This window comes from Balaenoptera acutorostrata, chromosome X, assembly GCF_949987535.1.
Source record: "Balaenoptera acutorostrata chromosome X, mBalAcu1.1, whole genome shotgun sequence".
NCBI classification, from domain to species: domain Eukaryota; kingdom Metazoa; phylum Chordata; class Mammalia; order Artiodactyla; family Balaenopteridae; genus Balaenoptera; species Balaenoptera acutorostrata.
Genome location: NC_080085.1, coordinates 94,410,882 through 94,433,371, shown reverse-complemented (window position 1 = coordinate 94,433,371; position 22,490 = coordinate 94,410,882). Strand labels below are relative to the sequence as shown.

Sequence of the window (22,490 nt, the reverse complement as noted above, 5' to 3'; positions counted from 1 at the left end):
AGTGGAGGTTATGAAGGAAGGCTGTGGTTCAGTAAGTACACTGGATACTGTATTTAGGAAAAGCAGATTAATTCTAAATCCCCATCAGTTGGGAAGTAGCTCTCGCCTGGTCCTCATTTGGTAAGAAGCAGGGCAGTGTGGGCAGTGGGAAGCTACACCTAGAGGCTGAGCGTCTTCAGTAACTGGAGCTGGCATGTAGTCAGCAGTTGGTGAATACTGAATGAAGTATGACTAAATTCATACAAATGTTGATTTCAAAATAGTCACCTTGGAATGTTATACATTGATGTAAATTATGCTATCGATTGCTCAAAGTATTTTGGAACTGCCTTCATATGTAGCACCAAGAAAACAGGTATCACTATGGTATCACTCAGTCTGATTACACATCAGATTTGTCTCCAAGGGATTTCTAGATATATCTAGATATCACATCTACTTTCAAAATATGAAGATTTGATACTTTGAGGATATTCAAAAGAATGTGCTGCAAGCCTCAAGGCGATTCTAAAAGAGTAGCTTCAAAAGTAATTTGAGCAATAACAACAGCATTAGAATAAGTGGATAGCCTCCCAAAGTGACTGCTTTGAAGGGAATACCACTCCTTGGGATGTAAAACAAATCATTCACAATAGTTTATAGTATGCTGTTTATATCTGAAGTATATTAGGAATCAGACTTTTTAAATTCCAAATTATGCTGGCATACAATGGCATAGGTTCATACTTAGCTAAACTGGAGTAGAAATATCATAATAAAATTGGCACTCCAGCAAAGATAATTTTTACCATATCAACGATAATAATCATCTATAAACACAAAATAATAAATCACGACAAGTTTGCTGATATTGTATTTTGACAAACAAAAGAATCAGCAATACTTTGTAAGTAATCAAAGAACTCATTTATCAAAAGAGAAAAACAATGATCTGAATTTTTAGAAAACTATATTCTAAATTCAACGGAAATGAAGATTCTACTAGCTTTTTTAGAAGTCTAACAAATTAAGAATAATTTGTTAAACTATTAAAAACATATTAAAGTTCATTTGACAAATAGATAACATCGGAAAAATTAAAGCAAGATGCCTTTTTATGAACTATGCAGTGTTATTTATTTGTAGGACTATCTTTTATTTGTAAATTTGATATAAAGTTCATCTTGAGCCTGACAATCAAGGTCCTTCAGGATTTAACCCCAACCTAATTTTCTGCCCTTCCCTCCTATTATTCTCCTACCTGTAATCTGCATTCTGTTAAAAACTGAACTGCTAATTAAACATACCCTATAATCTCCTGCCTTTGTACTTTGGAATGTATTTGAATCTGTCATTGCCACTTAAATAGGCCAAGAATAAATTTAAGGCAAATTTAAGCAGGAACTTCATTTTAAAAATATATTGCTAAATCTTTTATTTGAGATTTGGTTATTTAGAAAGTAAATTTTCTAGACACTTTTTTTTTCTCTCACTCTCTTTTGGCTAGGCCAATTCCAGTGGCAGAGTTTTCTAGACAGTGCTTTTAATTTTTCCCACATCAACTTGGATCCTTAGGGCCTTCATAGTTGACTGGGGGATCTCTTTCGGTACTAGCCACAATGAGCTAAAGAGACAGATGCTTCAGAACCAGCTCTTTACCAAAACATTGGAGCCATTTAGGGACTAAACAAGCTCAACCAGGATGACTCCAGACTCACGGCACCGAAACAATAATATCAATAACCCGAGATTAAGTCAGACTCTAGTTGAGAGGGCTGGGGTCTCAGCAGGAATGGCTCTTCGACCTGAACTAATTGGAGAGAAGTCTAGGTTAAATTAGTGAAAATTCTGAATTACACACTATTCAACAAGAAATGACATTTTATTAATTCAAGTTTATATAGCAAATAAAATCAGGGTAATAAAGAATCACCAAATAGCATCATTTGGGAACTTGGTTAATAGGTAAACACATATCCCTATGTAGAGTTACTGACTGTTTATAGCTGAATGATTTCAAAGTATTAAAAATTCATTTACTCTCTTAAATAAAATTGGCATTTCTTCTGCAACTTTATTTATATAGTACCTATTTAACAATTCCTGTATTAAAATTCTTCTGAAAACACAAAAGTAAACATCATCTATGCCTATGTCTGAGTTAAATTATAATATACTGATTGGTTTTTTCTTACATTTTTTGACAACTATACACATCAATGATCCCCTGCCTATTAAAACGAATTCATTTTGACTTGTTTTTACAATACCAAGAATAATTTCCTTTTTTAGGTCTCTAACTTTCACTGCTATCAAATGTACCTAGTCATAAGTAACTATGGGGACTTAACAAGAGTTTTCGTTACAAATTTAAAATATATTTAATGGAAGATGATTTTTGAAAGTACCTGGAATATATCATAAACCTAAATGTCAAGAAATGAGCCTCTTGATTTAATATTTCCTCTATCCATTATTCTTTGTTTTAGCCAAACTTAATACACTTGCCAACAATTTTTTTGTTTCTGTCTCATTCCCATACTCCACCTCTATCTAAAAAGGAGTTGAGACAGCTCATTTTCCTTCAGAGCTTTGAAATTTTCTCCCCAAGTCAACAGGCCTGTTTTCTTCATTTCTTCAGGAAATAGTGTCTGTTCTGAATCCCTGTCACAACAAGAAGCTCTTAGGAGAAGCGACCCCTACCTCTCTGCTCGAACTCTGTACTCTCCCTTCACTCAGATTTTATTTTTTGTCACAGTCCCTTACCTTTTGACGGGTACAGTCCAACGACATATAACACTCTCCCAATCAGCCCTTGGTGAGTAGCAGGTTTGGTAGGGACAAGTAGGCTTTTGCACACCACGCTCCAGCCCCCCAAGTGCGGTCTGACTGCTTCTCACTCCTCAGCGGATCTGACCAACTACCGTTGGAACTCTCAGGCCACAGCGTGCACATTCCCGCACACAGGGCATTGCCCACGTAGTACGGGCCGTTTTTTTCAGTCTGAACAGCGTTATACCCCCTAAAAAATATATCCCAACCAAGGCAACCTGGTCCAAGATAAATCATGCCTGTACATGTAAAACAGAAGATAACAGTGGCTACTTCAACTTGGAGCACCCAGATCTACCTACAAGGAAATAATAGTTTTCACTCTCAAATTAGCGTTACAACCGTACGTGTATGTAAGTGTCTAGAGAAAAACGTCGGGAAGGCTTCGCATGTTCATTTTGGCCTTCTGACATTCCACCCGCATCCATCCCTTGTCTGGTAAAACTGCCCCATCTCACTCACATCCTGATAGACTGAGTTTTGTTAAAGCTGAATCCTGCTTCTAGAGAGTCTAGGGCAGGGGGATTTAGGGAACGGGTCTGTTCTATCGGCAACTTGTGGCTTTGTTGAGGTATCTCTCAGAGCCGTAAGTATCTAGAGTTCTCTGATAGCTAAGGCATCTGAGGACCCCTTCTTTCCCCCTCCTAAAGTTCGGATTTCCTCACCTGGGTCAGTTTTTGGGTGGCTCTCTAGGATCCAAAAATACACTGCGGAGAGCTCTGCGTCCCTCTGTTGCCTGGGTAACAACTTTGTTTCCGAAAACCCCCACCCCCCCACCTCCGGGTTCCCGCTTGACTTTCCTGGCCAATCATAGAAGAGGGTCCTTTGAAACCGCACGAGAAGCAACCAATCCGAACGCGTGTCAGTTGTGGTCAATGGCTGCCCTTTCCAGTTAACTAGGTCGACCCCTTTTAAGCCTGGGTCTCAGCATCGCTCCAGCGGAGACACGCCCACTGTGCAGGCTGGCTCTTTTCGGCCGCAGAAGTTCCGGGTCCGCCTCTCTGGCCGCTCCGCAGTTTCGTCTGCCTTCGGTTTTACTTCGCCGCCACCGAAATAACCGCCGCCACCGAAATAACCGCCGCCACCGGTTTTCGTTTGTTCAGGAAATCAACCGGCTCCCTCATTGTAACTTTTTTCCTGCACGTGGATTCTAGACCGTTAGTTGTCCAGCGGATCTGGAACAGCGTGGACGGAAAGGTAGGCTCGGTGGCCGGGGGGTTTGAGGAGGTTTTGTGGCGGCTCCACACGCGCTCCCCACGCCCCCTTTCCGCGCTGTGACAGAGACACGTGTCGTGGTTCCGTCCCGGCTCAGCGTTTGTGTCTATGTGTGTGTAGGGTGGGAACGCGCTTTTTTTCCTCTGCTGTGGGCAAGCCTTCTGGATCTGGAGCCCCAGGGGGAGCACCCATACGGCTGCCACGCGGCTCCAGCGAGGCACCGGCCAGAGCTACGCGTCGTTCCCACTCACGGGAACGTCGCCGGACCCGGTGCCCCGCTTTTCCCGCTTTGGAGTGCAGAAACGCTGGCGCGGCGCCCCTTTGCGCCGCTTGGCAATAGGAGTGTTTACACTTCGCCTAGAGGTACAGTTGTGACCCTAGTTTCTCAGGAATTCCGTGGTTTGGCTTTAAACAAAAGGGAAGCAGAATAGATGGCTTAATAAATATTTGGAGTATTCAAAACTGATTAGCTGTGTTCGATAGTGGGCCCCTTCATATAGTATTTGAGTGTCGTAAGCAAGGAGAGGTAGGATGGCTTTAATGGATGGTTACTTTTGGTTATCCAGGACCTGGAATTAGGTTATGAATTAACTAAATTGCTTTCCTTCTTTCTGCTATCCGGTGAAGGGGATAGTGAAGCTTGAGTAATTTGTTACTTGTTATTACCACAAGTAAACATTCTGTTCTACTTGTTATTACCACAGTAAACAACAACAACAAAATGGAGGTAGAATATTTAAGTTATTGGCTAAAGTTTTGGCTTTTTAGCCAAATTACCTATAGCGTAATTCCCCTTATTACTGTAGGTGATCAGAGTTTAAGCGTCTTAAATTTTGTTATTTCTCTCTGATACTTGTGGAACTTAAGTTATGTATGCTATGCTGTCTCTTGCTTCTTGATTGTTTTTTTCTTTCTATTCCGCCTCGTTGTGCATTAGCCTAAGTCCGTAATGCCTAGCTAGTGCTTTTCGGACCTTTTTGCTGTGACTCACAGTAAGAAATTTTGTATTGTGACCCAGTACTTATACGTGATATATAACTGACAAGTATTTCGCAGAAACAGTACTTAATTATGTGCTTTTACTCTGATGCTTTCCATTATATTTTTTAAAATGTGAACCACAACCCACTAATGAATTGTCATTCACGGTTTGAAAAAGATCTGGTCTTAGATCTTTCGTTTTCAAACGTGTGTGTTTAGGAATCTCTTAGGATGTTTGTTACAAATACAGCTTTCCCTGGCTTACTCCAGGAACTGGTTCTGTCGGTCTGTGGTGGGGCCCGGGAAGGTGCTATAAAGTGCTGGGCACAGTGCCAGATGCACAAATATTTAATAAATAATAGTTTTCTTCTGGAAAACAAACGCTATTTATGTTTAGGGATATAATTACCTCTTCAAGGTTTGGCTTGCCCCTGCAAGGTGGAATCCGTGCTAAGGGCTGTTTTCTCCAGGGTTGGGGAGGTAGGAAGTTTGGAGATCCGTCCTCGGTCTGAGATGAATCTTCAGGCACTTGACTTACATAGAGAATTTCGTAAATACAGAAACTTAGGGGTTGAGGAACACAAAGGTTAGAGAGGTTCAGTGACTTGCCCAGGGTCATGTTGTCAGTGAGTGGATCTCAGAGATAAAGATCACTTGATTAAGTTTAATATTCTCATCCATCCTGCCTTGATAGCAGGTCAGATCTAGAGGCAGATGTTGAAATAGGAAAAGAGCTTCCCTGGCTTGCTTATCCCAGAAGCAGAGGCAACAGAATTTCTTGCTTTTGACTGCTAGTTTGATCTTAAACTAATGAAACTTGAGAGGTCTAAAAGATAAAAAACACAACTAAAAGTTTCTCTGGGTTATAGGTGTGAAAACGGGATATAGCTTAGTTAATTCTTTTATAATATATAAACTGTTTTAAAACGCTAGTTAAATAATTTATTAAACCAGCATTAAAAGAAATTAAATATGAAAAATTTCCCTCAATTCTGCTACCAAAATATAACTGATATTTCTGTTTCTTTTCTATTGTTTCCAAATCTTAATTCCTGTTTATACAATGTTTTGTTCCTTTTTTTAATTAATTTATTTTTTTGTTCCTTTTATTTAATATGGTTCTGGGAATTTTTCCTATGTTCTTGATAGTCCTTATGTTTTTCATTATTAATAGCAGCTTAATATTGCATAAACTGAGATGGCCATAATGTACTCAGCCTAAATAAACAAGCAACAGAAGATTTATTTCCGATTATTCCATGTTATCAATAACACTGTAAAGTTTGGCTATTTAAAATCATTTATATAACTTACCTTCCATGCACTCAAGAGGAATCCTAACAAGAAGGCCAGGAATCGACCTGAGCTGTGAATTTTTGCCCCCTTGGATGTATGGATTTGCCCCTCTAGGTTTCTCTGTGCTGGAGTAGCAGTCATCAACCACAATATGAGTTAGGTTGAATGTATTTTTTTAACTAATAACTATGGACATTTTCAAAAGGATATACTTTAAAAAATATATGAATCCTAGCATATTCAAGCAGATTCAAGTGCCATAATAACACTCATGGTGATTAGCTTTCTTTTTGAATATCTTTTCCAAAGATTATATGAGTATGTATTCATTTGTAATTTAAATTTTTTATAAAGGAAGCAATTAAGTTGACTGGGAGAATAAAAGCTGTAATTGGTCTGTATTAGCACATTCCCCCTTTTCAAAGCACACAGGTTGTCTTATTTTCTGTCATTCTAAAACATTAACTAGCCCCTCTTTTTAAAATTATAAAATATTTCAGACAGAAAATTACAGAGACTATTATACACCATCATCCATGTACCCACCAAAGATTTAACAATTGTTAACCTTTTGCCATATTTTCATTAGATATTGTTTTTTTAAAGAACTAAAACCAAACATAAAACTAAAACACTACCTCTTTGTACCCCTTCCCAATCTCATTTCCTTCCCAATCCCAGAGATATTTGTTCTTCTGAAGTTGTTAAATATTTTTCCTGTGTTTTTAAGTGCACTCAAACATAGATGGCCATAAATGGTTTGTAATATATTGTTTTGTGTGTCCTTTGACATTTTCATAAATGGTATACTGTACTTACTCTTCTGCAACTTTTTGGGGGTCAACATTGTTTTTGAGATTTGTCTGCACTGATAAATGTAGATAAAGTTAGTTATTTTGGGGGGGATAAACTGGGAGATTGGGATTGACATATACACACTACTATATATAAGGATAACTAATAAGAACCTACTGTATAGCACAGGGAGCTCTATTCAGTGCTCTGTAATGACCTGTATGGGAATGGAGTCTGGAAGAGAGTGAATATATGTATATGTATGTCTGATTCACTTTGCTGTACAGCAGAGATTAACACAACATGGTAAATCAACTATACCCCAATTAAAAAATTAATTTAAAAAATTTAAAAAATGAAATAACATATATATAACTCACATAAATACAAAAATGTGATTTTTATTTTTTACACAATTATTTCAGTAACACAGAAATATTCAAAAACGCTATCTTGCCATTTAATAGGTACAGTTTTCATAGGTTTCTCCCGGTAGACTTATTGCACAATCCAGGAATAAAGCTTAAAACAGAACGTCATTTAGGAGTAATAAAACCTAAATTAACAAAAGAAAAAAAAGTTGCTTTTATTGCTGTAAAGTAGCCCTCATATAACTATGCCACTTAAAAATATCTCCATTCCACTATTGTTGTTGGACATTTAGGTTGTTTCAAGTATACAAATATTCATATAAATCATACCACTAAAAGCGGTACCTAAAATGGGCAAATTCATAGACACAGAAAGTGAAATAGAGGTTACCAGAAAGTAAAATAGAGGGACTGGGGGAGTGGGCAATGGGAAGTTATTGTTCAGTGGGTACAGAGTTTCTGTTTGTGGTGATGAAGAAGTTTCGAAAATATTGAATAGATAGTGGTGATGGTTAAACAATGTTGTGAATGTACTTAATGCCACTGAATTGTACACTTAAAAATGGTTAAAATGAAAAAAAAAAAAAAAAGAAAAAAAAATGGTTAAAATGGTAAATTTTACATTATATTTTACCACACAAAAAAATTACAAACATAAGAATTATGCTTATTTTTCAAAGGCATACTTTGAAAAATATACTTGATGACTAGTTTCTTTGTGGAGTAAAACCCTGAGAAAAGTGAGATTTATTTAAAAAAATAAACTTGAATTAAGTTATATTAGCCAGATCTATTTTTCCTTGTAAAATGATATTTTTTGAAATCTTTAAATGACTACTATTACTTCATGCTTGTATAAGATTTTAATGAATACTAGTATGCTTCAGAAGTTTCCAGTTTTTCATTTTTTTTTTTTTTTTTTGCTCTTTTTCTCCAAGGTTTTGAGGGAGGATTCTTCTAAAAGGGAGTAGGCGTTGAGGCTGTACTTTGTATTTGAATGCCATTCCTCTTTCATTTCTTAGACTAGTTCTCTCCAGTGATGTACTCACTTCTTTCTCCTCTCCCCTCTCCTAATCCTGTTCTTTCACCGCTGCCCTTTTGGGTCCCTCTGCCTCCTTTCCATTTAGCCAAGCCTTCTCTTTGGGTTTCTCTGCCCTCCACTCCCGTCCTCTCTTGAGTCCCCTCCCCTGCCTTGTATCCTTCTCAGCTCCTCCAAGATTTCCCCTCTCTTGAGTCCTTCTGCCCACCCTCCCCTGTGGTCTCATCCCTGGTCTTTTCTTTTCCAATGTTGTAACTGCTAAAGGCATTCACTAAAATAAGACTTGTTTCATGGAAATTTACAGTCTTCTCTGCAGTGTCAGACTTGTAATATTCGGAAAGTTGGTCTTAATTTTGGGATTTGAAAAAACCTTTCTAGCCTTTAAGATAAGATTCTGACATTATGGCCTTGACAAGTATGAGTACAAAGGGGGAGAAAAGCACTTAATGTGAAAGATAATCAGTGGGTTATATTGCTTAAGATGTTTAATATGAACTGAAAACTAATGCACCATTTTCCATAGCTCTATATTTTATTTTGGCATAAAATAAAATGATTACCATTAGAAGTTTGATCCCTTCCTATTTCCTTGAAAATGGCTGTGCTAATTTCACCTCTCCCTATCCATTTCTCTCTGTGGACTCAAACATTTAGGATAAAACATTGGTAACTCAGTTTCTTCTTCCAGAGTTGGCATCAATAACTGTCAGTGCAAATAAGGACCCTATTGTACTTTGAGACTTCAGTTTTTCTACTTTCTTCTTTAGTTCCATTTCTGTAACGCTTTCTTGGTGGAAAAGGGGTTTCTTCAGTGATTTGGTACTTTTCCTTTGCTTCTCTTCCTCTCTCCTTAGTTCGATAATTAATATGTTAAGGAACCATATGTATCATCAGAAGTTACTATTTATTGGAATGGTTTTATACCATGACTAATCACATTGCATAAATTTTCAGGCCAGGTTGTTTAGTCATGATGTTCTTGAGAAGGTGAACTGAATTCGTGGAATTCACCATTCACGTGGAATTCATGAATGGTTATCTAGTAACTAGGCATTTTAGGGGGAACATTGTCTCCAAAGAGGATTTGCTTCCAAGAAGGCAGAAAAACTTTTTAATCCATTACATGGCTGAACTTCTATGCTAGTCACTTCTTGACAGTTATTTCTCAAAGTAATGTGGGGGAATAATGGCATGAGTGATTTCCCCCCAAATCATTTATACTTTGTGAGACAGAAGCCCCTAAACATTTATGCTGAAATGACTTATAATAGGTACCCAGGCTTGAACTTATTTTGTTTCTGCTCTTTGAGATGCAGTTTTATCTTCCTAATATCTGTTGCTTAAGCTAATGTTACAGTGAAAGTATTGTGTTCAGTTCCTTCACTTACTATTTGTTTGACCTTGGGAAAGTAATTTAGTATCTTAGAGCCTCAGTTTCTTCAACTATAGAATGGAGATCAAAATACCTTTATGGTTTGTTGTAGGTAATTAAAAGATGAGGAATTTCAGATTCGATAAGTGCTTTTATCATTTCCCTTTTATATAAGAGATTCAAGAACTTAAGTGGTAAAATGGTATGTCCTGAAATGACCTACCATCATTTATTGATCCTCAGTCAGATTTCTTACTAACCAGAACACTCCTAGGACCTATAAATGATGATAGGTAGTACAAAAAGAAGATAATTTGCATGCTGATAAATGAGATAGTTGTGTAGTAATTTTTTTTGAATTGTAATTTGAAATGCAATTTATGTTCACTCTCTGGGCCAGCTTAGAGAGTGCTCCATAAATATCCCTGATTGACTGATCCTTCACTGACAGTGAGGAGAAACCCAGCACTATATTTTAGAAAGCTTTCATATAGCACTTTACATTAAATTAAATTAGACAAGATAATATACGTGGAGGGCCCTTTGTAAACTTATTTTTAAGAAAACATTTTGGTTACTCAGTGAAACTGCCAGAATTTTAGAGGTGAGGAAACAGATTCTAATGCATTTAAGTGACTAGCACAGCCCGATAGGTGACAGCACTGATTGAATTGCCTCATTTAGATTGGACTACCAAGCAGGGATCATCTGCCCATTTCCAGGAGCCTTTTTCGATGATTTCTTTAGGCCTAGTGAATTTTCTGCAGAAGTCCTTCACCATCTAGTACTTCTTTCTTTGAACATGTGTGCTTGCATTAAGACATCCAGGATGGAACTGTGAGCTGGGCTCAACATAAAAAGCTGTAGTTTTGTCAACTTTAAGCTCCTAGTAAGGCAGCGTGGATAAGGAGAGAGCACTCTGAAGAGGAATAGAAGTTGGCTAGAGAAACTCAACAGTGACAGAGACAGATATTCCTACTCATAGCCACATAGAGGGAGTACAGACTTGTTTTCCATTTTTTATTAAATTAGTGATATGCAGAGAGAAACTGAAGTGTGCTAAGGTCTTATTTGTTAAAAAGGATATGGAATACTGATTAACTTCAGGCTTTCTTAGAAGAACATAAATTTAAACGTGTTAAAGAATTCAAGAGAAACTCATACAAATAAATATAATTAGCATATGTAACTTCCAAGTATGGGAAAAATGATGGAATACAGAAAATTCCATCAGTCCAATTACGCAGAAAAAGATAAAAGATAATACAACATGGCAAATAAAAAAGACAAAATAAGATGGGAGAAATATGAGTCCAGTTGTGTCAGTAGTCATAATAAATGTAAATAAGTTAAACTCACTCATTAAGAGATTCTTAGACTCTATTTTAAAATTTTCAGCTTTGCTATTCATAAAAACCACGCTAAAAATGACTCAGAAAGGTTGAAAACAAAGGGAAGGAAAAAGATACACTAGGCATATAGCAACCAAAAGAAAAATGGTGAAGCAACATTAATGTCAGACAAAATGTGATCTAAGGCAATTTAGTAATAAACAGATATTTCACACTGATGATAGAAAGGAGATCTACCAAGAGAGTATCGACCATGAATCTATGCCCCTAACAACATAGTCTTGAAATATATAAAGCAAAAAAGCAATGGGATTATAAGCAGAAATTGATAATCTCTAATAATGAGAGACATTTTTTCTTTTTTGGAAATGAGGTTTATTTTTTTTTTTGGTGCGTTGGATCTTCGTTGCTGCGCATAGGCTTTCTTCTAGTTGCGGCAAGCGGGGGCTACTCTTCGTTGCAGTGCGTGGGCTTCTCCTTGCGGTGGCTTCTCTTGTTGCAGAGCACGGGCTCTAGGTGTGCGGGCTTCAGTAGTTGTGGCATGTGGGCTCAGTAGTTGTGGCTCATGGGCTCTAGAGCGCAGGCTCAGTAGTTGTGGTACACAGGCTTAGTTGCTCCACGGCACGTGGGATCTTCCTGGACCAGGGCTCGAACCCGTGTCCCCCGCATTGGCAGGCGGATTCTTAACCACTGTGCCACCAGGGAAGCCCATGAGAGACATTTAAAACACCCTTGTTAGAAACTGGTTAAGCAGAATAGATTAAAAAGATTTTTTTAAGTACAAGGATGTGACAGATATACGATCTAAATGAGGTGGAAGGGAATCTTTAATTCCAAATTCTTAATGACAGATTCATTTTTAGTCCCAAGGTGATTTTCATTTGTTTTATTTCTCAAATTTCTAAGGAAGAAAATATTTAAATGTTCATGCTGCATTTAACACAGAAATTCTAATAACAGGGTAATTCTTAAATTACTTTCAAAAGAATGGAAAGTCCACAAATGCAAGGGCACAAGAAAAAGTTCCACCTTCTGATGGCTACCAGAAGTTTTTCCTTTGGCCTGCAATATGACATTGATGACACTACCTAATTCTGAAAGTATCAATGTCTATGACAGTATCAGAACCATGGTTTGACAACAGTATTTTTTCTGTCAACATTTGTGATATTATCATATACTTATATATCATAAATATGTAATATGTAATTATATAACATAATAATATAATATTATTATAATATAATTTATAATGCTTATAACCTCAGGAGTGTGGTACCCTTGGGAATATAAGACTAAATACAGCAAGGGCTCTTATTCTGCCTGGAATGCCTTTCTTTCTGTGCCTTCCAAGACTGAGTTATTATACCACTGAAATCACCCTTTGGAGCTCACATTTTAAACGTTTTAAGATGTGTATGACTTAAAAATAAGCATGTCATATTAACACATTTAGATAAATATTGTTCTTCAGAGTTAGTCTTGGGGAGGTGTTCACTTATAACCATGACACGAACACTACTCAAGATCCTGTATTTTATCAACTCTAAGAGGTATAGTTTTCCATATTTTAACATCTCTGCAATTGAAATGAGTCTTAACAGTTGATGGTATCTTACAATCCCTTTTGGCTAGGCGGCAGTTGTGATGTCATAGTTGTTTCCATATGCACATTTAATATCAAAATGTCTAGGATCAAAACCTGCCTAATGGGCGTCTTGGTTGAAAATCCCAGAGATAATAGGGGATCACCTGTAACTCCTAGAAACCAATGGTTGTGGGGAGCGAATGCAAAAGATGGTTAATCAGGTTTAGTTATTGATTATGCTGAAGTGGGAGACAAAAGGAGGCTAGTCTACATATTTGCAAAGCTGGCTTGAAAGCATAGCAAAAATGGCTTTTAGTTCTCTTATGAGTTCTTTTAAGAATTGCTGTAGCAACAGTTAACAATTGTTGTTGGTGTTAACAATTGTTAACAACAGTTAATTGCTGCAGCTCCTGGTGGCACAGAAGACTTTAAGAAATTTGAGTGGAAAATTGGATTCTGAATATTTTTTTCTTAATATATGCATGTTTGATTAAAATCTGTGTCTACATTGAAAGGAGCTCTTTCAAAAAGTAAAAAATTTAAGTGATGATAAGGAACTGTAACAGGTTGGTGTTGGTTTTTTGGTTTTCGGTTTTTTTTTGCCTTTTTACTGGTGTATAAAGTAATGGGGCTCATAACTTTGATGAAATATTTTTGATACTGATTTCTTAGAATTGCCTTTCAGAGCTATTGTGTAAAACCTGATTGTTAGTCGCATCCCGTTTTAGAAATCTTGACTGGAATAGAATGATAAGTACACCGTGATTTTCCCTTAACACTTTAAGGGATATTTAGAGATATTATTCCATCTTCTTCTAACATTTACTGTTGCTAATGAAGAGCCTGCTGTCAACCTGGTTGTTACTCCTTATTAGGTAAATGATTTTTTCTCTCTGATAACTTTCAGATTTTTTTCTCTATACTTAATATTTTAGGGTTTCAATATAAAGGGTGTGTGTGTGTGTATGGTGGTGGGAGGAGTTGCCTGCTTGCACTTGGTGGCTTTAAATATGAGGACTCATTTTTCTTCAGTTCTAGCAAACTCATTTATTAACTCTGAATAATGTCTCTGCCATTCTATTTTTTTCCTTCTGACATTCCTTCTGGATATATACTGAAACTTCTCTTTTATTTTCTCCTTATCTCTTAATTTCTCTCTTCTTTCCCATCACTTTATCTGCCCTGTGTTCTGGCAGATTCTTTTCTTCTGTTCTCTCTTCCTGTTCAATGATTTTTTTTCCCTCTTCAACTGTGTCTAGTCTACTATTTAAATCTATCCCTTGAGCCTTTTTATTTCTAATACTGTATCCGTTTCTTGGATTTCTCCGTGGTTCTTTTTCACATTCACTTCTTTGTTTTTATGGATGCTATTTCTTTCGTGAGCTCTTTGAACATATAAAACATTTTAATGTGCCATTCATATTGCTCTATCACCTCTAATTCCTTAGATGAGAATTTCCTCAATTTTCAGGTCTATAGACTACTTAGACGTTTTGTAGTTCTTGTCTTTGAGTTAATTTTCTCGGGGTGTTTTGGATCATGGGTGACCTAGGAAGTGGAGATATCTCTGATAAGTGATGTCATGGACAATCTGCCTGGGCCCTGAAGGTTTCATCAGCTCCTAATTAGTGTTTTTATGTTACCATCTTAGTTTGAAGTTTCCACACCACAAAGGTAAATTGAATTTGAGCCGTCTGTGTATATCTTCTGTATCAGCTTGGGGTTCCAGCATGTCTCCATTGCCTTTGCATTCTCCTATAGAGATTTCCCAGATATAAGCTCCACTAGGTTTCTGCTGATTGAGGAGCCTATGACCTTACCCTGTGGCCTCAAATTTACCCACAATCTAGCATATTTCCAGCTTTTAGGGCACACATCTCATTCAAGTCACCCCCTTGGGCTAAGCAGCTTCACCCTCTGCTCATAGATATGAATTCCCTGTCTGGCACCTGAAAAATTGCCGCGGGGCATGTGGGATCTTAATCCCAAGGGGCTTCAAGGGGCTTTTGAGCTGGGTGCCACCACCCGTACTAATGCTGTAACAAGCAGTGCCCTATCACACCAGGGGACAGCATCCACTCCTTTTGCTTTTGGCTCTACTACTAGCTCTGTTACTCAGTCTGCAGCAGGGTTCTCGTTCATTGGTGGAAGTGCACCTCAGACTGGGTGCACCAATTTCAATATTGTCTTGATGGGGAACGCCTCTCAACCAACAGCGTTTGCAGGATTACCCCTCACTCCTGCTACTCGGACGTCTAGTGGAACGATTGCTACACAATCAATTACTCCTTTCAACCGTGGTGGACAGTCCACCAAACTGGTAAGGTTTGAACTCTGCTCTCTAATGGGGAAACACAGTATTCAAGATTGATTTTGAGATTCTTATTTGATTATTCATCCGAATATGACTGACTTCTCTTGTTGGAGGTTAGTGTTATTGATGAATGTGATAGAAATTAAATCTAAACTGCTCCTTTTGGTTTTGCAGTTTTAGGTTTAGAACTGAGGAATGTTTGTTTGGGGGAAAAGTTACACCCTTCTGAGAATGAATAGTCTAGACAAATTGGCCTCTAGTAATAATAGAGTTACACTGAAATGTTTCGTTCAACTGTTTAATGCTTGTGTTTACCAAGTATTTTTTTTCACAATCTGTTGATATGTTCTGTTTTCCTTTTTTAAAATAAAACTTCTGAAATGAAATTTATCAGGAGGTACAGTAAAACAGGAAAGAATATTTTTGGAGTAGTATAAAAATTTTAGAGAATATTAATAATGTAATAATAAGTGAGTTATATGGCATAGTTGGGGAATGGTAAAATATTTTGGCTAGTAGAGACATTTTACATGCATGGGTTACCAGTTTCTAAATAAGTAGGATTCAGTAAAATGCATTTAACCTATATTGAACATTAATGAGAAGACATTTAAGATCTTTCTAAACCAAAATGCAGTTAATAAAAAGTACTGGTTTATAAGCCATATAAGCTTGGTTTTACTGTGGATGCCTCAGATATTTTAGAGCTTGAGAAATACACTGAGTGAGATATTGTATACATTTTACTTTATGGTATATTTTATTGAATTACATATTCATAGTAATGGTTTCAGAGCTTTTGGAAACAACCAAAAAGGTAAAATATTTTTAAAATTATAGATAATAAACAACTTATTTATAATTTGTATTTAGTAGTGATAATGTAACCAATTTTGATTGGTTGGTATGGCATTGTAGGACACAAAGAGATGAAGTGGAGCATTAAAATCATTATGAAGCTAGAATATTTGGTCACTACCTTGGGGGGCATTATTTTAATTGTGTACAAATGCATTTTTGATATTACAAATAATACATACCTGTTATCAATAAAAAACCAACCAGGAAATAAGTATTTGAACTTTGGCTCTGTTATTTACTAGTTCTCTGACCTTGGACAAGTTACTCTAACCTCTCAATGCTTGGTTTGCTCATCAATAAGTGCTCAGCATTTTACCTTGTAGGGTTGTTGTGAGGATTAGGTAGGTAAGTGAATATAAATAATTAAAGTGCTTACAACCTTGTCTGACATGTATATATATAATAGGTATTCAATAAATGTTAGCTATCTTTGTCGTTTTTATGAAAGTATACATTTCCTCGCAGTGTTAAATATGTTGGATATTATCCCTTTTGTTTGTTTGTTTGTTTGTTTTTTAAGCTTTGGTAGTTTAACACTGAAAATAGTATCATAACCTCATGTTCATTTACATTTTCCTTTATTAGTAGTAAGGCTAACTTCTCTTCAAATGATTGATTAATTGTATTTGTGTTTTTTTCGTGTGTTTGTGTGTGTGTGTGTGAGAGAGGGAAATTGAATGAATTCCCTTTTTGTATCATTTGCTCAGTTTTCTGTCTTTTTTTCTCTTTTTTTGGCCGCACCATGCAGCTTGCGGGATCTTAATTCCCCCAACCAAGGATCGAACCCAGGCCCTCGAACCCGCGCCTTTGGCAGTGGGAGTGTGGAGTCCTAACCATTGGACCACCAGGGAATTCCCTGCTCAGTTTTCTAATATGGGGCTTATCTTTTTCTCGTTTATATGCAGTTGCAATATCCTAACCCTTTGATATTTGTATAAGAAGTATTTTTGTACCTATGATTTCTGTTGGTGACAAAGTCACAGGTACTACTAACCTACGTGGTTTGTTGCCTACCTTTATAACTAAGGAAAGTGCTCAGTTTCTGCTAGACGTTAGTGAAAATAAAGACGTAATTCCCCTCCCCCCCCAAAAAGAAGTATTTTCCCCAGTTTGTTTCAGTTTTATTTTACTTAGTTTTATAGATATTAAAAGATTTAAAATTTTTAAACTAAGCTTTTTATTTTGACATAATTGTAGATTCTCATGCAGTTGTAAGAAAAGATACAGAGATCCCACATACCCTTTGGCCATTTTCTCCTTGTGGTAACATCTTGCAAAACTATAGTACAGTATTGCAACCAGGATGTTGATATTGGTAGTCAAGATATAGAATAGTTCTCTCACCACTAGGATTCCTCATTTTGCCCTTTCATAGCAACACCTACTTCTCTTCTGCTCCCACACTCTATTTAACCCTGGCAACTATTAATCTGCTCTCCATTACTATAATTTTGTTATTTCAAAAACGTTATATGGATGGAATCATACAGTATGTAATCTTTTGGGAATGGCTTTTTTCACTCAGTATACTTCCCTTTAGATCATCCAGATTGTTGTGTGTGTCAGTTGTTTGTTTTATTGCTGCATAGTATTCCATGGTAGGGATGTCAATTTGTGTAACTATTTGTCATTCAAATGATTTTTCCTCTGTAGGTCAGATGACATTTTTCTCTTGCTGTTTTCAATATTTCTTCTTTGTCTTTAGTTTTCAGAAATTTAATTATTAAGTGTCTTGGTGTAGATTCCTATCATTCTGTCATCAAGTTCATTGATTCTTGTCTCTATCCCCTCTGTTCTGCTGCTGAGTCCTTTTGCTTGGCTTCAGCTTTGCATTTTGGTTATTGGTTATCTGGTTATCTCAAATTTCCACTTGGCTCTTCTTTATATCTTCTATTTCTTTGTAGAGATTTTCATTTCTTTTCTTTTTCTTTTTTTTGCTAAGGGTATTTTTTCTTGTGTTTCATAATTTCTTTTTGATGCACTTTTATCATGGATGCTTTGAAATATTTGTCAAATAATTCTAACATTTCTATCATCTTGGTATTGTCTTTTTAAATTCCATTTGAGATCTTTCTGGTTCTTGGTAGGAAGAGTGATTTTTAATTGAAACCTGGACATTTTCTTATTATGTTATGAGACTCTGAATCAGATTCAAGACTTTTGCTTTAACTGGCTTTATTTGACATTGCTCTGGCATGAGACAGAAGGATTTCGCTGTGTTACTGTAAGGTGGGAGTAGAACTTCATTTTCCCCAGTCGGTCTCCATTGCTACCCAAGGCAAGGGTCTCCTAGTTACTGCTGGGCAGGAGTGGGAGTTCCTGCTCCTGATGTGGTTTCCACTGACACTGTGAGGACATGGGTCATTAACTGCTGGCAGAGATAACATCCTGGCTCCCTACTTGACCTTCTCTGATACCATTCTGGCTGGGGTACTGGGACACCTCGTTATAGCCTCACAATGGTGGAAGTTTAAGTTCCTCACTTGCTGTTCTCTGGAATAGGTAGGGAGTGGGACCACACTTTTTTCTGTGATGTTTGGTTATTGTCTAAAAGTTTTCTGTCTTGTTGGTCTGCCCCATTCTTGTCTTTTGTCTAGAGAGCAGGTTTTTGCTGGGTTTTGTTTTGTTTTTCTATACCCATTGTTGTTTCTGGCTGGCCAACCTATTCAACTCCAAGCCTGGGAAATACGAGGCAGAAAGAAAACCTATGGAATTCATTACCATAATGTTCCTTGGGTCTCAAGATCCCTAGTTGATTTGCCTTCTCGCCACCTTTCAGGGTTTTCTTGTTTATTTTATATATAATGTCCAGGGGTTTTAGCCGTACGTAGCGGGAGGAATAGGGAAAGTACATTTTCCTGGAAATGGAAATCCTTAAGATTTAAATTTTTATGTTGTCAAATCTCTCATTCTTCTGAGTTTCTCTCTCTGGACTTATTTGTATAAGACCTTTTTCACCTTAGGATTCTTAATTCTTTTTGTTCTTTTATGGTTTATATTTTTAGGAACTTCCTGCCTTCCTATTGATTACTTGAACATTTTTAGAATTCCATTATATTTTTAGGAATCTTTTTTCTAAATGATTAGTGAATTAAACCATAGTATTTCATTAAATGGCCATTTTTTCCCAATTGATTTGAGATGCTGCCTTCCTCGTACTCCAAATTATTATATATGCTTGGTTCTGCTTCTGGACTTCCTATTTTGTTCTATTGATCTGTCCTTTCTTCTTCTAGTATCACCATTCCGTTACTGTAGCAAGCCCCACTATCCTGTAGTGTATGGCCACCTTCCCCCATTCTGTTAAAAAAAATGCCTATTTTCTATGGCTAACAATTTATTAAGCTAGTTGACATTTTCCTCTGTTCTTAAACATGAAGGAATGAAGGCTTATTTTGTTAGCCTTACAGCACTAGATGGAGACAATTATGATATTGAGCCCTTCCTCTTGTCCAGTGGTTCTCAACTGGAGGCGATCTTTGCCCCTTCTCCCAGAGGATATTTGGCAGTATCTGGAGACAGTTTTGGTTGTCCAGACCGGGTAAGTGTTACTGGCATCTAGTGGGTAGAGCCCAGAGATGCTGCTAAATACTTTGCAGTGCACATAAAGGAAAATTCTGTTGTCCTCAACACACAACCTTTTGACACCAAATATATGGGGATTCTTCCCACACCAACCAATTCTCCAACTCTCCAGACACCAAATGGGTGTCCTACAGTTCAGCTATGATGCTCACCACCTGGAGGTAGCACAGACCCCACAGGGTAAGGGCTCAGTTCCTCAAGACTATCCCCCACTTCAGATATCAATTGCAAGTCCCAGGTTGTCACCTGTACTTCTGACCAACTGGCTACAAACTGGGGGTGCCTGTGACCCATCCCTCCTCGGGTTGGATGATTTGCTAGAACAGCTTACAGAACTCTGGGAAACACTTGACCTAAAATTTCTGATTCACTATAAATGATACAATTTAGGAACAGCCAAATAGAAGAGATGCATAAGGTAAAGTATGAGGGAGCAGCCCAGATCTTCCATGTCCTCTCCAGGCATGTCACCCTCCTAGCACCTCCGTGTGTTCACCAACCCAGAAGCTCTCCAAACCCCTTCATTTAGGGTTTTGATGGAGGTTCCATTATGTAGGCATGATTGATGAAATCTTTGGCCTCTGGTGATTGATTGAACTCAATCTCCAGCTCCTCTCCTCTCCTGAGACGTCAGAGGGTTAGGCTAAAAGCCCCAACCCCTCTAATCACTTGGTTGGTTCCTCTGGTAACCAGCCTCTCAGCCTTAGGGGCTTTCTAAAGTTCACCTCATTGACATAAATCAGGTGTGGTTGAAAGGGACTTGTTAATAAATAACAAAACAGGCTCCTTTCACCTTTATTGCTCTTGGAGCTATTTCTGAAACTGGGGACAAAACCCAAATATTATAACAAAAGATGCTTCTATCTCTCTTCTCACTTAGGAAGTTACAAGGGTTTTAGGATCTTTGTCCAAGAAAGGGTACAAAGACCAAATATCCATGTCTTAAATCCCAGCATGGGACAGTCCTCCACAACAAAGAATTATCGGCCCAAGATGTCAGTAGTGCCATGTTGAAAAACCCTGTTCTAGTCCTATGATTAGGAAAATGAGACTTTGTCTTTTAAACCCTTCCTTATTTAAGAGTAAGGCTCCTTTAGCTTAAAAGCACATCATATTAAATGGCATTTGTTTCCTTAGTTACCTCTGGGTATGTGATTTAAGGTCAGGCCCCTGAAATTATGCCAGTATCTGAGACAGATGATCAAGACTTTAAAATATGGGCATAACTCTAGTGTAAATTTAATTAGCGCTAGTGAAGAGATTTCAGTAATACAGTCAGTTACAAAATAAATAGTGCAAAAAACAGTTGCTTTCCCATGTTTAAACAATAGTAATTGGGAAATATCATGGAGGAAGTTCCCATTAACAATTTCAACCAAAGTTATGAAATGCCTAAGAATGAACTTTAAAAATGTGCATGACCTATATGAAGATAACCATAAAATTTTACTGAGGAATATAAAAGAAGACATGAATAAATGAAGAATACACACGCTCGATAGTATAGGAATGTCATTTAGTTCTAAATTAATCAACGTGTTTAACATTCTTATAAAACCACAATGGCAGTCTTTGGGGGAAGGAAAGGAAGGAGGGACTTGACAAGGTTCTAGAGTTTAAATGAAGGGGATAAATGCATGAGACTAGTCATCTCTTGTTTTTTAAGAAAAGTAATGATAGTGTCCTTGTAGAAAAATATATGAAAATGTATTGTAAATTTATTCTCTGACTCTAAGTTTAAAATATTTAGTATAAAATATAAATGAATTCTAGTGCTTCAGTAATTGAAACTCTCTTGTGGACCAGGGATAGAAAGAAGAATCAGTGAAAAATTTTAAAGAACAGAATCAAACCTGGGTTTATGAAGATGACGTTTCCAATCTGGGGAGAGAGGATGGAGTATTGAACAAATGAATTGCAGTAGCTGGCTAGCCAGGTGATTTGGGGGAAGGGGATTATGTTTTGCCTAAAAAGATTAACTGAAAGAAATACTAGGTGAATTAAAGGTAGAAAATGAAACCATAAATATTTAAAAAGCATAGGTGAATATGAAAATGTGTAAATAATATTTCTTGGGTTAGGGAGAGGACCATTTATTTAAGTATAATTTTAAAATATATAATATAGTCTGTCAAATGATTTAAAATTAAGACTATAAAAATAGTATAAATAAGTATACTGCCCCCATCTACCCTGTATTACTCCCTCCCCCCTTCCCCACCCCCCCTATTCAGCTAACCACTGTAATTGTGTGTATCCTTCTAGAGTTTCTTCATGGATTTGCTAGCAAATAAAAATATATATTCCTAGCCCTCTGCCTTTTAAAAAAATAATATAAATGAGAGTATACTCTACACATTATTCGGTACCTTGCTTTTTAAACGTAAAACTTTATACACTTATTTTAAACATTTTGTAGCTCTTTTCACATCAATCAGTATATGGAGAGCTTCCTCAGTATTTTTTATAGCATCATAGAATTCCATGGTCTGGATGTGCTATAATTTATCTAGCCCTTTGCTTGTGGACGTTTGGGTTGTTTCCTCTTTTACTAATATAAACAGTGGTGCAATGGATCTTATTTTACATGTCATTTTACAGGTATATAAGTATATCTTTGTGGATAAATTTCTAAAAGAAGTATTACTGGTTCAAAAGATAGATGCATTTGTAATTTTTAAAACATTGGCCTCTTATTTTGCATAGGGGTTATACCAGTTTACACTCCCATTAGAAATCTCGGACGCTGCCCATTTCTTCACAATGTCCTTAAACAGAGTGTGTTACCAGTTTTTTTTATTTCTTCCTATCTGTTAGGTGAAATTGTTCTCAAGGTAGTTATAATTTGTGATTTTCTCCTAAAAGTGAAGTCGAACACCTTTTATATGTTTGAGGGAATTTTGAAACATG

At 36.9% G+C, this 22,490-nt stretch overlaps 2 protein-coding genes across 3 annotated transcripts in view; one reads left to right on the top strand and one right to left on the bottom strand.

Annotated features, from left to right (window-relative positions):
* DNAAF6 (dynein axonemal assembly factor 6) overlaps positions 1-3,566 on the bottom strand; it is a 45,157-nt gene extending 41,591 nt beyond the window's left edge. For both annotated transcript variants that reach the window (XM_007188433.2, XM_057538399.1), the window contains exon 1: positions 3,477-3,566. The gene's annotated coding sequence lies outside the window, so the exon portion shown is untranslated. The remainder of the gene's footprint in view (positions 1-3,476) is intronic.
* A 175-nt stretch (positions 3,567-3,741) lies between these two features.
* NUP62CL (nucleoporin 62 C-terminal like) overlaps positions 3,742-22,490 on the top strand; it is a 75,863-nt gene continuing 57,114 nt past the window's right edge. Inside the window, exon 1 of the mRNA XM_057539072.1 lies at positions 3,742-4,008. The gene's annotated coding sequence lies outside the window, so the exon portion shown is untranslated. The remainder of the gene's footprint in view (positions 4,009-22,490) is intronic.